Raw genomic sequence first — 15835 nt, forward strand, 5'->3', positions numbered from 1 at the left:
GTGGATCTTTTTTACGATAGCAGTGGTATTATTTAGTGCTACTGGTCTCAAAACGGCATTATACACTAAATGCAATTGGAGGACTTTTTGGAATTTCTTAAACAGATGCACTGTACTACAATACTATCAATTCTAATTCTAAAATCTAATATTTTTCTCAAACAATGACAGCATTTCATCGTAGTTTGTTTACTGGACCTAAAGCAACACTGGTCAACAGAAAATAATAAAATAAGATTTTTACATTATTTTTTACTTTTACATTATTCATTCAAAGGGCAAGGAAAAGTCTCTATAAGCTTTATGTCCATCCACCACAACTATTTCATGTTACAGGAAGGAGTGTAAAAATACTGTGCTCTTCAGTATCATAATTAATTCATTTTATTTTCCATAAGTCTAAATCTATATAAAAACTTTTAGCATTTACTAGGGGAAACAGTTGTAATATAGATGATTAAATATGTATGCTATGTGGTTCTTTATATAACACCCATCCATTTTCTAACCACTTCTTCCATTTCAGGGTCAGAGTGAAGCTGGAGCTTATCCCGGCACGCAACAGGCACAAGGCAGGTACACCCTGGACAGGACACTAGTCAATTGTGGCTTATATAACACACAGTATAGTATGAATATATAATGAACTATGTAATTTGAATCTGGTGCCAACCCAAATAGCAAAAACACAAAAAGCCACGCAAAGTGCAGCATAATTCTTTCATGTGTCTGAAGGGAACTTACTCTGACAACAAAAATGTACAGTATGTGTATTCCATAAATGAGAAGAGAAAGTTTGTCTTATGTGTTCCATGTTTGGAAGTACAGTATTTGTTACACTGCACTGATTTTTATATGCTTAATATTTGTCAGTGCCGTGGCAAGGCAGTGAGTACTGCTGCCTCACAGTTCTTGAGTTCTAGGCTGCTTGGAGTCTCCCCATATTCCTTCGGGTCTTCAAACAGTGATACAGTTATTTTTCACCTCCCAAAACTGTGCCAGCTAGATTTGACTGCCTAGCCCATAAAGGCATACAGTTGCCTTTAAAAATTGACACATATCCACAATAAAGTCTGACTTAAAGTTGATTTAGCCAAGAAAATGCAAGTGTACATAAACATAGACGTTTTTAATTAAACGTATTAATATCTAAATAATCTCTTCCTCCTTTGTGCTGTGATGGACAGTGTCCAGCGGATTGCAGTCAAGTCCTCTCAATTGCATTTTTCACCCCGTGAAACAGTTCAGAACAGTCTTGCTTGCCACCACCTGACCACAATAGGTGTCTGTATGATAATAGATAGATGGATATTCAATATCATTTTAAAGTTATTGTTGGTAATAACTATGTAACCAGGGTTGGGGAAACTTTTCGAAATTCACAAGGAGTTGAGTGAAAATAATATTCAAAAGCTGTCAGTTACAATGACCTATGTATAGTTACATAATTTCTTCACTGTTTTATTAATTAAAAAAGAATATCTTACACAAGTGACTAAAAATAGCATTTAGCCCAAGAAACATGCATTTTATGAACAAATCCTTCTGCTTACAAAACCAAAAAGAGACTTTGCCTTAAAAAAACAAAAAATTACTTAATGTAAATGTCCATGTAATATACAGTATATAGTTAAGAAAATAATAATACATTTCTGCACAACATGAAAAAGGCTGAACCTCATTTTATGAACAAATTGATAAACCAGTTGTACCTTTTGTGGGTAACATTAAAATCCTGTCACACTTTCCAGGGACAAATTTAAATGGCCAAGTTTTTAATTTGCTTAGGGTGAAGTGTTTCATGAACATAAGGTCAAGCAGAGGAGCAAGAATGGGTCAGGGACCAAGGAACATCATTTCATTAGCTTATGAAGAGGCAGGAGTGAGTGGGTGTAAGGAATAACACCTGATAAAGCACTTTGGTCAATAATGCACAAATGCACTGTAATTCTTGGGCTAACCTAGACAAAAATGCAGTTGCCTTTAAAAATAGACTCATATTCATAATAAAGTATAACTTAAAATTGACTTAGCCAAGAAAATGCAAGTGTACATAAATATTTATACACTTACAAATTAAATGTATTACTATCTAATAACATGAATGAGTGTCATATTCATCAGTATCATTTGTTGATATTTATTTTAAAATTTGCAAGTATATTAATCTCCTTAAAATATGTTGAGAACTAAAGAATCCTGTTTTAATTTAAGCCATACGTTTAAGATACTGTATTTCCATTAGGTGCTGATTTATGCAATCAAAATATTGTAGTTTTTAATTTCTCAGGAGCTTTTGCTATAATTTGTGATGAGTTTTTCAAGCCCAAGTGTTCAGGTTGATCATTCGAGTCTTGATTAATATTCACCTTAAAAAATGTATATATATACAGTATATCATTTGTAAGTCAAAAAATGGGGTGTAATTGGAAGGAGCTGAATTATTTTTCAAGGCAGTGTATAGCAAAAGTATATTCATGAAAGCTTTCAAAATACTGACATATTTCTAAAAACATAATATTCATTTGCTTTGATAACCCGTAGAAGGCACATACTTATAGTTATTGCCCACTCCAACTTGAAGATTCTCTTCAGATTGTCCTGGTCAAAGCAGTTTGTATTTGTGACCTGTTTTTTCAGCTCATCCCTTAACTGTTCTCCTGGGGAATGTGGTGATCACTTAAAACACTTATTTTTTTATCTGTTTACCAAATACTCATAGAATAATGGTTGCTTAGAAATGTTATCCTGTTGGAAAGTCCATTGAATTCATTACAAAATCCCAGGGCATTTCTTGAAAAGAGTAGGGGTGTTACCATGGTGTTCCAGCCAAATTTCCCATTGGGCTTTACTAATCATGGCCTCCTAATAATCTCCATCTATGAACTGGCTTCATCACTCTGTTCTCCTCCCCACTGATAGCCGGTGTGTGGTGATTGCTGTCACATCATCCAGGTGGGGCTGCACATTGGTGGTGGTGGAGGGGAGTCCCCATTACTTGTGAAGCGCTTTGAGTGCATTATCAAGAAAAGTGCTATATAAGTGTAAGGAATTATTATTAATATAAATATCCCAGATCTATAAATGATACTCATTGGCAGTCTTAGAATCATTGTGTTCCTTGAAGACTCCCTGACTTTAGCTCCCCAAAACCCATCTGTGATAGCAAATTTAAAATACTGGGTAGCTTGGCAAACGGTAGCATGTTTGACACTGGGATTTTCAACATTTTATGGATTTGGCTTTACAGACATCTTGCTAGAGTTTGCCTGATTTCTTTGACTTAATATACAGTTCTCTGTTATATAAATCAGATTTCTCTACTGTGCACAGCCTCTTATAGTGCCCAACAGAAAGTGACTTCTAGAAGTTTTAATAAACGTCTACAGTACCATAGCAGCAGTTTTACTGTAGTTATAAGTGTTTTAGGATAAATCTCTTCTTTCTTTGCAAACTTGTTAAGTTCTCTTGGGGTTGTTGATGAATAGCAAATTTGAAGTTTTGGAGTCTACTGGAGTCAGGACTGGGCCAGTCAAGGACATTCACTTTCTTCTTCTTTAACCAGTCGATGCACTCCTATAGCTTTGGGTCATTGTCTTGCTGAAAGATTTCATTCAAGTTTCAAATCTTTACCAGATTGAAACAGGTTTCTTCCATGATTTGCCTATACTTTGTGTGATCCATTTTCTACTCAATATTGACAGGCTTTGCAATCCCTTGCTGATAGATGTATAACAATATTCTGCCATAACTTTAAGGGATAGTGTGGCCTGGATGATGTTGTGCTTCCATGAGATGTAACACTTTGCATTTAGATCAAAAAACGTTTGCCATGTATTTACTGTATCATGTAAATAAGCCAGCTTTGTGAAAGAATATTTTTGACTTGAGCCATTGTACTCTTTCAAAGTCACTGTTGGCTTCACAATGGCATCCCTAACCATGAATGACCAGTTTTCCCCTTTCTTGTCTGCTCATATTGGAGGGACAATCTGAGCTAGGTAGGGTCTGAGTAGTGCAATATGCCTCCTATTTCTTCATGATCAACTTCACCATGCTTAAACAGATATTCAGTGTCTTTGAGATTTTTTATACTCTTCTCCTGATCTGTCTACAACTTTATCCCAGAGTTATTTTGAAATTCAACTTGATCTTGATGTTTGATTCTTTGACTTAAATGCAGTACATGACTGAGGACCCTTACAGAGTATTTATTCTGAAATCACATGAACCACAATTATTGCACAGAGACAGATGCCTTCCAACAAGTTGTGTGACTTTTTTAAAGAACATTTTGAGCACTTGAACTAATTCAGGTTGAATTAAAGGACCCAAAGGGGTTGAGTGCAAATAATACATTTCAGGTTTTTATTCTTCTGTGTGGGATGCACGGATATTTAACTTCGTTCACCATAAACATGTTCACTTTGAGCATTCATCTTTTAATAAAACGATTCACTTTTTTAAATGTGTAAATGTCATCTGTAATTAAACATAGTGGAACATCATTGGAGGGGGGTAAATTCTTTTGCAAGGTGCTCTACACCTGTGATTTCCTGGCCCTGGAGGAACACTGTTTCTTCTGGTTTTTGCTCCAGCTGAGTTCCTAGTCATTAGCTAATTGATTTTGTTTTTCTGTTTAGGCCTAATTTGTAAACTGATGAGTTATTTGTGAATTTCAGCATATTCAGCCTTGTACCAATTTCTGAGTAATAGAACTCCCATCATTCTAGTGTGTTGCTCGCAGGCAAGGTGATTATGGCACAGTGGTACAGTGGCTAGAATTTAAGCCTCGCATGCACTGTGGCCCTAGGATCTGGGGTTTTATCTACATTACGTGGAGTTTGTATGTTCTGCCCATGTTTTGCGTGGGTTTCCTCTGGGTGTTCTGGTTTCCTCCCACAGTCCAAAGACATACTGGTGGGTTAAATGACTTCTGGGAAAATTAGCCATGGTGTGAATACATGTGGAGATTTGTGTTTGTATTTTTGTGTGCCCTGTGATGGACTAGCGTCCTGTCTGGGGTATTATCCCACCTTGCGCCCATTGCCTGTTGCTTCCTGGGATAGTCTCAGCCTCCCCCGTGATACTGAATTGGATGGATAAAATGACAGACCTCTGCACCAGAAAAAAATGCACTTTAGGAGAACTGGCTGATACAGTGTCATTCTCACCTGTGTCTGTTCATCATACAGTATATCGATAAAATGATAAAAGTTGTTTAGTTATAAATAAGAGTAAGTGGGTTGAGAAGTGGCTAAGTAAAGTTCTACTCACAGTTGGAAAAGGTACTCTTGAAATAGGGTATTTTTCACTGAGTGAAGGAACAAGTTGAATATCTAAACAAGCAGGCAGATCAATACAGTCACCAATTAGCCCTGGATATTTAGCCCTCAGCCGGAAAGAAAGTAAGCAGATAGAGTGTTCCTCCGGGACAAGACCTGGGAATAAAAAACCAAGCCTCATGGTTTTTACATGTCATGAAAAAATAATGTATTTCCTTTGCTAAAGCAACTTTTAGCAACATTTCATCAAGGGCGTCGGATAAGTTGTAAAGGATAAATGTAACTAAATGTATGCAGTACTTACGGTATACTGTACGTATTTGTGCAGTACATAGAAAAAAAAACAGTAGCTGAAACTAATATACTGTAGATGTTCTTCTAAGAGGTCATTGCGAAATTTTATAATCACCCTTATATAATAACAATAGCATTGTGTGGAGAAGCTTAGGTCCAGATAGCTTTTCCAGAAATAATTGATGCTGCTTTTGAAAAAAGAGTAATTTTGTGTTTACTCATACTACATAATAATGTCTATATAAAACATATTTCAAACTGCCAAATCAAAGGGATTTGTAATACTGGTTCTCAATTATTAAACAATGAGGAAATTCATTTTTAGGCCCATGAGATTATCTAGCAGCACAATTCAGCACAATACACCATAATAGACAACAATACACTGGAGAAAGGATAAATATATAAGCACTGGTACTGTAAATCCATCCATTTTCTAACCTTTTCTTCCAACTCAGGCTCGTGGTGGAGCCACGGCCTATTTTGGTAAACAATGGGCACACAGCTAATTACAACCTGGGTGGGACGCCAGTCCATCGCAGGGCAGACACACAGACAAAAACAGACACATACACACTTACACCAAGGACAATGTTTCCCAGAAGCTAACAACCTACCAGTATGTTTTTGAACTGTGGATGGAAATTTAAGCACCTGAAGGTAACCTACAGGAACATGTAGAAAACATACAAACAACATACAAACTCCATGGGGATGCAGTAGCACTACAGATGCAAAACTGAACCCAGAGCCCTAGCACAGCAAAGCAGAATACTAACCACTGTGCCGCTGTGCTAGTCTACAGCACTGGTATATAAATAGATCAAATATATCTAGATTTTAAGTTAAGAAATGCATTTTTAAAAAATATTTTATTATTTTTAAGCCTTTAATTAATTAGTATATATATGTGTGATTTGTTTCTTGCTTATACAGGTATGTGAATATTATCATATAAGCACACTCCCTCAGATTCACTAATTGAATCTAAGTCATTCACAACAGTTATTTGATTTAAAGGGAATAAACAGCGCCCTCTGTCAGAGAGCAGTCTCTTGACCAGGCATTACCGTCTGGTTAACTAGAGAAAAAAAACTGCAGTATAACTCCTGGGTACCTTTGCCATACATTATGTCTTCATCACCAGTCTTAGCTGAGTTACAAAATGACCTTAGTATGATATTAGTACTTCAGGAAGGTTGTAAATGACAGGAAGGCATATGTTTGTCAATTTATCATTTAAAAGTACTGATTCACAGATGTTGTGCTATTTTGTCAGGTTACCCTGGCAATAATGTGGCTGTAAGGTTACTGAATGCAGAGAAGGACATACTGAAGAAACTGAAATGTTCTGAAATACAGCAAATTGTACAGCAAATGGTTTAATTTATAGGAGGTGTTCCAGTTCATCAATCAATGAATTGTGCAGCACCCACCTTGTTGATCCATAACAGCCATTGTGAGTGAGAAAACGTTTCTTCATTTGAATTAAGGGAAATGTTCAGGTAGCTCCCATTGTGCAAACAGAATAAAATTTAGTGTAAAATATTTTTTATTTATGTATGATTTTCAAGAAGCAATTGCTTATACATACATAGTAAACACAGCATCTTAGTGTATACCAGGACTGAACTTCTAAAGAATTTAATCTGCAACATGACAGAAACCAGCAAGCCTGGTTTACTCTGTTACTGATAATAAATATAGGCCTACAGTTATGATGTGCTTTTTCTCTATACAAAACACGTACTGTGGCAAATAAAGATTCAAAATATCTCAAATTTAAATAAGTATTCGGATGAGCAAAAATGCAATACTAAACTCACAGGGATTTAACAATTATTTGAATAATAGATATTAGACAAACACAAAAAATGTGAATAAAATAAAGGTGAAAGATTTAAGGGTTTTTAGTATAAAATATCAAATATATCACTATGACCTCCCTGAGCATTAAGACTATCATGTGCTATTGTTGACACATAATAAGAGCTTCTTACACTTACACAAAGCTTTTCTGGACACTCCACTCAAAGCACTTTACAGGTAATGAGGGCTCCATCATCAGTAAAGTGCAGCTCAGCCTCTGGATAGACAGCTGTGGGATGTTCCCCATTCCTCTTGAGTGGCTACAGGGGGAGGATTGCTCTGTTGTTATTAGCTGCAGTTAGTGGCATCGGTGAACTGGTCTCACAGAGGTTCTATTGGACTCAGGTCCCTAGAAAAGGACCTTGATATTGTTTTCTTGAAGCCATCATGCCATTGTAATCCTAGCACTGTATAGTCTGTCATTGTCCTGGTTGACCTGAATAACGTCAATGTCGTAAAACTAACGGTAGAGTCTCTATGCCCATTGCTTTCTCTCAGGTCTGTCAAGGGTAAAATGTCATGAAATGTGACTCTGCCACCACCTCAGATGTTCTTTGGCATACAAAGAGACAATCCATTTCTTGGCTGTCTGCATTGTACTATCCTCTGAATGGCCTCTGAGCATGCCAATGATGAGCTTTAGTCATTATGTTGATCTGCAGGTTACTGTTTCACAAATTCCTCAAGCTGTAACCTCTGCAATCTGCAAATTATGACAGATGGATCCGATGAATGTGATGGCTGGAGTGGTAAGCCTTTGCATACCAGAGCACGTCCTTCTGCTCAAAGATTGTTTACTGGTTTCTCTAAACTCCTTTTTTGAAGCAGAACTGACCCTTCTCTAGGCACCTTCTGTCATATGCTGACTTCCTCCAGTTGTGTTGATAACAGCCAGATGTTCTTCTTTACTAAAGATTATTGAAGATGGAAATGAGAGTATTTTTTGCACATTTTATATTATTCAAAATGGTCTTTCTGACTGATGGTTCTTAGTTGATTCCTTTTGGCAATTTTAAACAAATGCAAATGCCAAACACTGTGTCATATGAAATTTCTGAAATCTCTAGGTGTCAGTTAAATATTTTGTTTCCTAAAGATCAAGCATGTTCCAATCAGTCCAAAATCCTATAACACATTACAAAATCTGATATGTCCATAGTTTCTCTATCACAATTATGGATAAGGGTTGATCTTGCAAACTCCCCATTTCCAACCCCACTCCTCTGTGCTCCAGAAGTTCTGGGGAGTCAATCCCTGGCATCATTCAGGGAGATACTAGCAACATGGTTGGACTACAGCTGGGATGCTCCTTGAGGGCAGGGATATCTGTGATGGGAGTTTTATTCCCTCAGTCCACAACTACTACCACTACAGTATTAGGCAAAGTGACAAGTTAACTTTTTAATATAGACAATTAGATTAATAATATGTCAAGAGAGCTGGTGCATGAGTTAAAATTTGTTCAACTCAGACTTTTTAGAATAATAAAATAGTTGAATGTGTTTATTTCATTGATGTCTTTGGCTATTTCATTAACTTGAGTACAAGCTCATCACATATTAATGTGCAGGTAGGTAGATCTTCAGTGACTCAATGTAATACAAAGTGTCTTTTCCTTCTGTAGTGTAGCAGGATATGTTCTACACTGCAGTGTAACAGGATTACCCTTTACAGTCAGTATTACAGTACTCAGCTATCAGTGGTTTTGTACCTGTGTTGACAGGGTGGTCCACAGGTGTCTGTGCATAGCAGTAAACTTCTGTTTATATGTGCTGCAACGAGTCCTGGTGCAGTAAAATTATGCAAGTATTTAAAACTTGCATCGTACCTTAAGTCAATATACATTGATGGAGCCTATATTCATACAGATTATAGTTTGGTTGAGGGTTATGTTTAGGCTAAGAATGAGAAGTAGGAATAGCAATTTTTATTGATGATGTAGGTTTAGAATTAAAATTTCAGGGTTTAGAATGCTTTATCTTCACCATGTACATCACATCATCTCTACACAGAGTCTACACTTCTCCATAATAAAGCTATTATTATACTTCTCGAACACATCCTCAAATAGCATGCAGTGCTGGGTCCTCTAACTCTCATCTGACTAGCTGAATTGGTTCTCATCATGAATGCATATTCTTTCAATAGTATTTTCTACGACCAAATCTGCAGAGTCATCTTTGGTACTAGAATGGTACCATGTTTTGTGAACATGTCTGTCAGAGGTGTGTAAGATTTGCTTTTTCTCCTGCTATTCTGGCTTTGTCTTTGAACTCTACAAGTGTCAAATCAATTACTTTGTTGGTATTGCCTTCTGCTCAAGCAATCACCTTCAGCAGTTTCTCCATCACTTCACCAGCTGTGTACCATCTTTCAAATTCTCCACCAATATATCCTCCTTTCTGGACATAAAGCCTCTCAATTAACTACCTGGGGCCAACAGGTTCTGTGTATTTCAAACACTCTGATTCACACAATCATCTCCTTTACTGCGACAACTTATTCCTTTACTTTACTACTTCTTCATGCGAAATGTTACTCATTTTTATTGTTTGTACACTTCCTAGCTACACCAGTATGTGGCACTGTTGTATTGTAATGGATTTTTAGATGCCGATATTCAGCGATGGAAGAGAAGTGATTAAATTAAGAGAAGGAAGAAAAGATGGAGGTGATGATGGTGTAACATTCAGTATTGTGTGTCTTGTATTACTAATAGGTGTCAAAGTTAAGTGGTAGACCAGACACATTAAAATCTAAGTTATTTTCTTACAGTTCCTCAGACTTTGACAGTTACAGTATGTAGTGCTTATACTTACTTCCAAAGCCAAGCCCTATGATCTGCTTTTTTCACTGACAGTGATCTTTTCCCAGATGTCCCCTTGTTTGGACACTCTTTCTCAATTGAGACACCCATACTCACAACTTTTATATATGAAAAGCTAGTAGCTTATAACATTTTAGTTTGTTCTTTCTAATTTAAATGATCTAGACAAGCGCTCAATTACAAATGTATAAGAGGGATTTTTAAATTCAAAATTGAATGATACCAATACCCTGTAACAATCTTTTCTTTAGGGATGACAGCCCAGTTAGGAGGATTATATAGTCAGACAATGAGCTCTTGTTTTGAAGACAGTGTAGGTGGAAAGACAAAGACCAAATGTGTGCATTCCAATATTTATATCTTGTTCAAAAACGAAGACGAGAATAATCTTTGAGGAACCATGAGTGAACTATTTTAAGTGCAGAATATTCATGAAGTAGTCATTTTGTCTTGGAGATTTATGCACTAATATATTTGAAAGGATTGAGCATTACTGTAAATACTATTTAAATGAATTACACGAATGGGAAATATATATTGATTGGAAAAAACACAACGTTTTCTTGAATAAGAATACAATAGCTTATGTACTTTCACAAAAATATGTCAATTTCTTTTAAGCCCTCTGACCAGCAATACAGCTTGTGCAGTGAGGCATTGCAACTTGCCAATCACACAAAAGCTCGTTAGATGCACTTTCACCCAACAAGGTCCAGGTGGAACGATGCCTGATCAGGTCACCTTTAAAAAGGCCTTAATTCAAAGCTTGGGTCACTGCAAGAAAAAGGCCACACTTACTCAGTTTTCTGTGCATTCCATAATGCCTCGAATTTCACCAGAAGCAAAGGAGAAGGCCATTGGCATGCTGCGGGCAGGCATGTCATGTGCCAGCGTTGCCATAAACTATGGAGGAAGCCGGTCCACTGTGTCCCAACTTCAGAGAAAGTTTCAGCAGACCTGCAGGAAAGATGACTGTCCAGATCTGGTTGCTCCCGAGTGACCACACCAGAGCAGGACCAGCACATCAGACTGGTCCATCTGAGAGATTGTTTCAGATCTGCCACCTGTACTGCTGCTGAAGCTGCAGGCAGACACAATGCCCATCAGTGACAGGACAGTGAGGCTCCATGCTGCTGGCCTTAGAGCAAGGCGACCTGTCAGAGGCTCTCTGCTCACACCTTCTAGACACCACATCTGACTGGCTTGGGCCAGACAGAGGTTGTGATGGACTTGTCAACAGTGGCATCAGGTCCTCTTCATGGATGAGTCACTCTTCAGACTGTTCCACGCAGATGGGAGGGCCAGAGTGTGGAGGAGGAGGTGTTGCGTTTCTTTTTTCCCCATCGGTTACACATTTTGATGTAGAGTAATGGATTAGCTGTCTGCAAAAGCATGTAGTGCTAGTTATGTTTCATTTTTTCTTTTTGTCATTTGCTGTATATTGGTGTTTTTTAACATAAGTTTGGGAGGAGGTCAAATCTCATTCTTCCCCTCTCCTGTTTATAAATACTTGTTGGCTGCCCACAACTCTGAGCACATATTTCCTAACACCCCTCACTCCACCCTGACTTAACCCTTACAGCTGCCTCTCTGGTTCATTCCTCTTAAGGGAGTGGGGTTTTGACAGCACTGATCTTTAGCCATCACTGTCATTTCCTCAGCCGGATGACTATTAAGCTACTTGGGACCTTGACAGAACTACTGAAATAGAGGTCCAAGTGGGGATCTCTATCAACATGTAACCTGCAAAGGATGAAGTAGAGGTTCTTTTCTCACCCATATATATTACAGAATCAGTTTATGATTTATGTGGTTAAAGCTATTTCTGATTTTGTGTGGAACCATCCTATGTTATACTAATATATTTTGTAAGATGGTGTGAGAAAGACAAGGCAGTAAGCAAAGGTATTTCACCTCTGATGGCTATGACCAATCTAATCTCTCCGTCTGTGTTCTCAAAGACGGTTTTCTGAACTCATACATCAGAAAGACTACAGAAACCCAAATTATCCTGCACCTAGGATCACACCTTCCGCCTTCTCTTAACAACAGACTACTTTTCTTCTAAATTTTCTCCATTCATTGGAGGTTTCATTTCACACCTCTCTACACCTATTCTGACTTCACACCTCTTGATTGGCCTCTCTTTTTGTCCCCTGCTCCTGCCTCTCACCCCTCCTCCCTCCCAGCTTTTGTTCTCCCGCTACAATACCTTTGCTTAGCGCCGTGTCTTTCTCACACCTTTCTCACACCTGAGAAGGTTCTCACACCTGAGAACCTGAAGAAGGTTCCACGGCCGAAACGTTGTGTTCTCTTTCTTCTTTTTTTCAGCATGGAATAAACCTATTACTTGTTCCTTTGCAGCCTACGGATGCTGACACAGCAACCCACCTGAACTATTTTGTAAGATAGTATATAGTGAAGAAAGATGTGAAGACGGGGGTTTGAATTTAATCTTTTCTGTAGGGGGTTTAGACTTCCAAGTCACAAGCTGGGGTTTATGGCAGGAAAGGGGGTTAACTGATAAGGATTGCAGATGCCAGCTAGGAACCCCCCTGGGTGTAATGTTAAACTGACCATTTGCCCAGAACATCGTAAACTGGCCAAATACCATGAACCCCCCTCTTTACCATCAGACCGAGTGACGTCAGAAACGGAGAAGAAAACTGTATATAACCCAAAAGTTTGTAACAGTACGGGGAACAATACTTCGGTTTTGTTGTTTCTTGCGGGAAACAAGACTTCGGCTTTATTGTTCCTTGCATGCAATAAACTCATCTGTTTTACTTCATCTCGGGATCAAGAACCTTATTTCTTCTGTTACAACAAATTTGGCGTAGTCGGCGGATGCTCCAGAAGGCGCAGAACTTCCCATCGGTAGGAGAGACGGTCAGCGCGCACATAACTAAGAGGTAAGGACTCCTCTTTTATTTAAAAGTCCCGACTCTCTCTGACCGATTGGGAAATCTCTGCTCCCTGCGAGAATCGCCCGAGATGACGGAGTAAACGTGAGTTTCTGAATTCCTCTGGCCCGGGGAAGGCACCGGTGTATGTAATGGGTTGGTTGCTGTAAGCCCAGAATTTGGTCTGGCAGGGGTTCCGCGGTATTGTGTACAGGCGTTCGAAGCTGGTGTATGCCTTAATTGCGCGTGGAGTTTTGAACGGGTTTTGGACCCTTACCGTGAAGTTCAGGACTGGTGTGGGTCTTAATTGCACCCGGAGTTCTGAAGGTCAGAACTGGTTTGGGTCTTAATTGCACCCGGAGTTCTGAGGCTCAGAATCGGTGTGGGCCTTAATTGCGCCCGGGGTTCTAGAGCAAGTGGTGCATTAAATGCACGTAGTTCAGGACTGGTGTGGGTCTTAATTGCACCCGGAGTTCTGAAGGTCAGAACTGTTGTGGGACTTAATTGCACCCGGAGTTCTGTGGCTCGGGATCGGTGTGGGCCTTAATTGCGCACGGGGTTCTGGAGCTGAGTGGTGCATTAAATGCACGTATAATCCAGGATTGGTGTGGGCTTTGATTACGCCCGGGGTCCTGAGATTAGCTACGCCTTGATCGTGCACAGATTGGAGTGGCGTGGTTTCTGGCGTGGCGTGGTTTTTTTTTGTTTTAAAGGAAGCAGGAGTGGAGGTGATATATGTATGTATGTTTTTGGTGTTTTCCTTGTTTGTGAAATACATATACACACGCGCGACACTGGCATGGGCGCACCTCATAGTGGGGAGCGGGGCATTAAGTGGCAGGATTTGGGGGACGTTGAGACCCGAGAATCACCCTGATTGAGCTCAGTGCGTAAGTCCACCCCGGGGCAAAAGCAGCGATGCTGGCGTTCTGGGGATGGTGAATTACTGATCAAGAAAGGGGGTTTTCGAGGTCTCGTTTCTTACCTGTGAACAGTGCGGTGTAAGTCCTCTCTAAAGTCTCGGAGAGGCATTTAGATCTGGAGGTAACAGACGCCCTTAGCTGAATGAGTGCAGGAATGCACAGGTTTTTCCGAGTGAAAACATCCCCCTACTGAATGAGCTGTTACCTCACACACGACAAAAGTAAATCTTAAAGAGACCGAACATGTGCGCTAACTGATGGTTTGAGAAAGTGGTGGAAGGGTCCGTTTAAATATCGGAAAAGTGTAAGTTGACAGAAAAGAAGGAGAAAAATATGGAAAAAGCTGAGTTTGTCAGAGGGAATTTGGGGCGAAGACGCCTGTAAAGAAAGCATATATGAGTATTGATTGGCAAAAGCACAAGCATGTAGCTCCCACCCTGGTGCACGGCCGGCACCAGTAGTGGCAGATACATGACGAAAAAGAAAGAAATTGGGATGTGACTTAAAAGTGTGTTTACGGGGAAAATAAAAACCCGGAAGAAAATATACTTTACTCGCTACGAAAGAGTATAGAAAAAAAAGCTAAAAGAGGCAGTACAGGAGAATGAGAAACTAAAGAAGGAATTAACTCCTGGTCACGCTGCACTGGTTAATGTGCTGCAGCCAGCGACTAAGTTATATCCTGCTCTCCCACAGGGGAACAAACAGGCAGGAAACGAAAATAATTGGGATCAATTCCCTCAGTGGCCATATGGAGAAGGGGGGTCTGATTGGGATAACACTTGGTATGAGTGTGATAAAGACGGATCAGGGTCTCCCCTGTTAGAGGGAGGGCGCCCGCAGATCTGTACTCTCACTCGAAGTGGGAAAGGACTTGATGTAGCAGGGGCTGGCGCCGTTGATGACAGTGCCACTCTAACACTGTCTCGCACCCCGTCGAGGGGGTCTGCAATCGCACCTACGTTCCCTGATTCCCCCATACGATCATATTCAAAACCGTAAGATATTGACCGGTGGGCTAAAGTACCGCACCCGAAATTAGAAATGCAGCGAACCTGGAGTGCGCTTCAGGAATTAAAAGGATTCATGTAGAAGTAAAACAAGAATACAGCACATTGTATTACGAAGAGAAAAATATATTCTCGATGTGTATGTGTGTTTTATGAATTTGTGTGCCGGCATGTATGTGTGTAACTGTGAGTTTTGGTATACTAAATGACGGTGTGAGTGTGTTTAGCCAGCGGGACTGGCTAGAGACGTAACTACAGAGACTTGACGAAAATCAACTTAAGGAGATTGGAAAATATAAGAGCGTCTGAAACGTATAAGTACAGTACAGGTGGACGTAAAAGTAGTTAAACAGTTTTTGTATTATTATAAATTATTATAAATTGTAATTTATACAATTAGTTGCAATAGTGGAAACAATTTGGTTTTATTCGAATGTCTCGAAACCAGACATGCTGAAACGCTGTAGGTTTAGAATCGAGACTGGGGAGAATAACGTCTTGTGAGAAAATCTGTTTACCTAACGATTAGATCCTGTAAATCCCTTGTAGCCTCCCTAAGTCTGTCCCAGTCCAGTGGATAAAAATGTACTGTTAATGGAGTGTTGGTTTCTCTGTTAGGGGATACTGGAGCACTACTGTCCTGCTTGTTTCACTCCTCTGTTCAACAGTGTACTATAGAGCAATGTATATGGGAAGATGGCAGGAGGCCACAGGAGTATTGGGA

The sequence above is a fragment of the Lepisosteus platostomus genome, chromosome 8 (genome assembly GCF_059453375.1).
Source record: "Lepisosteus platostomus isolate fLepPlt1 chromosome 8, fLepPlt1.hap1, whole genome shotgun sequence".
NCBI classification, from domain to species: domain Eukaryota; kingdom Metazoa; phylum Chordata; class Actinopteri; order Semionotiformes; family Lepisosteidae; genus Lepisosteus; species Lepisosteus platostomus.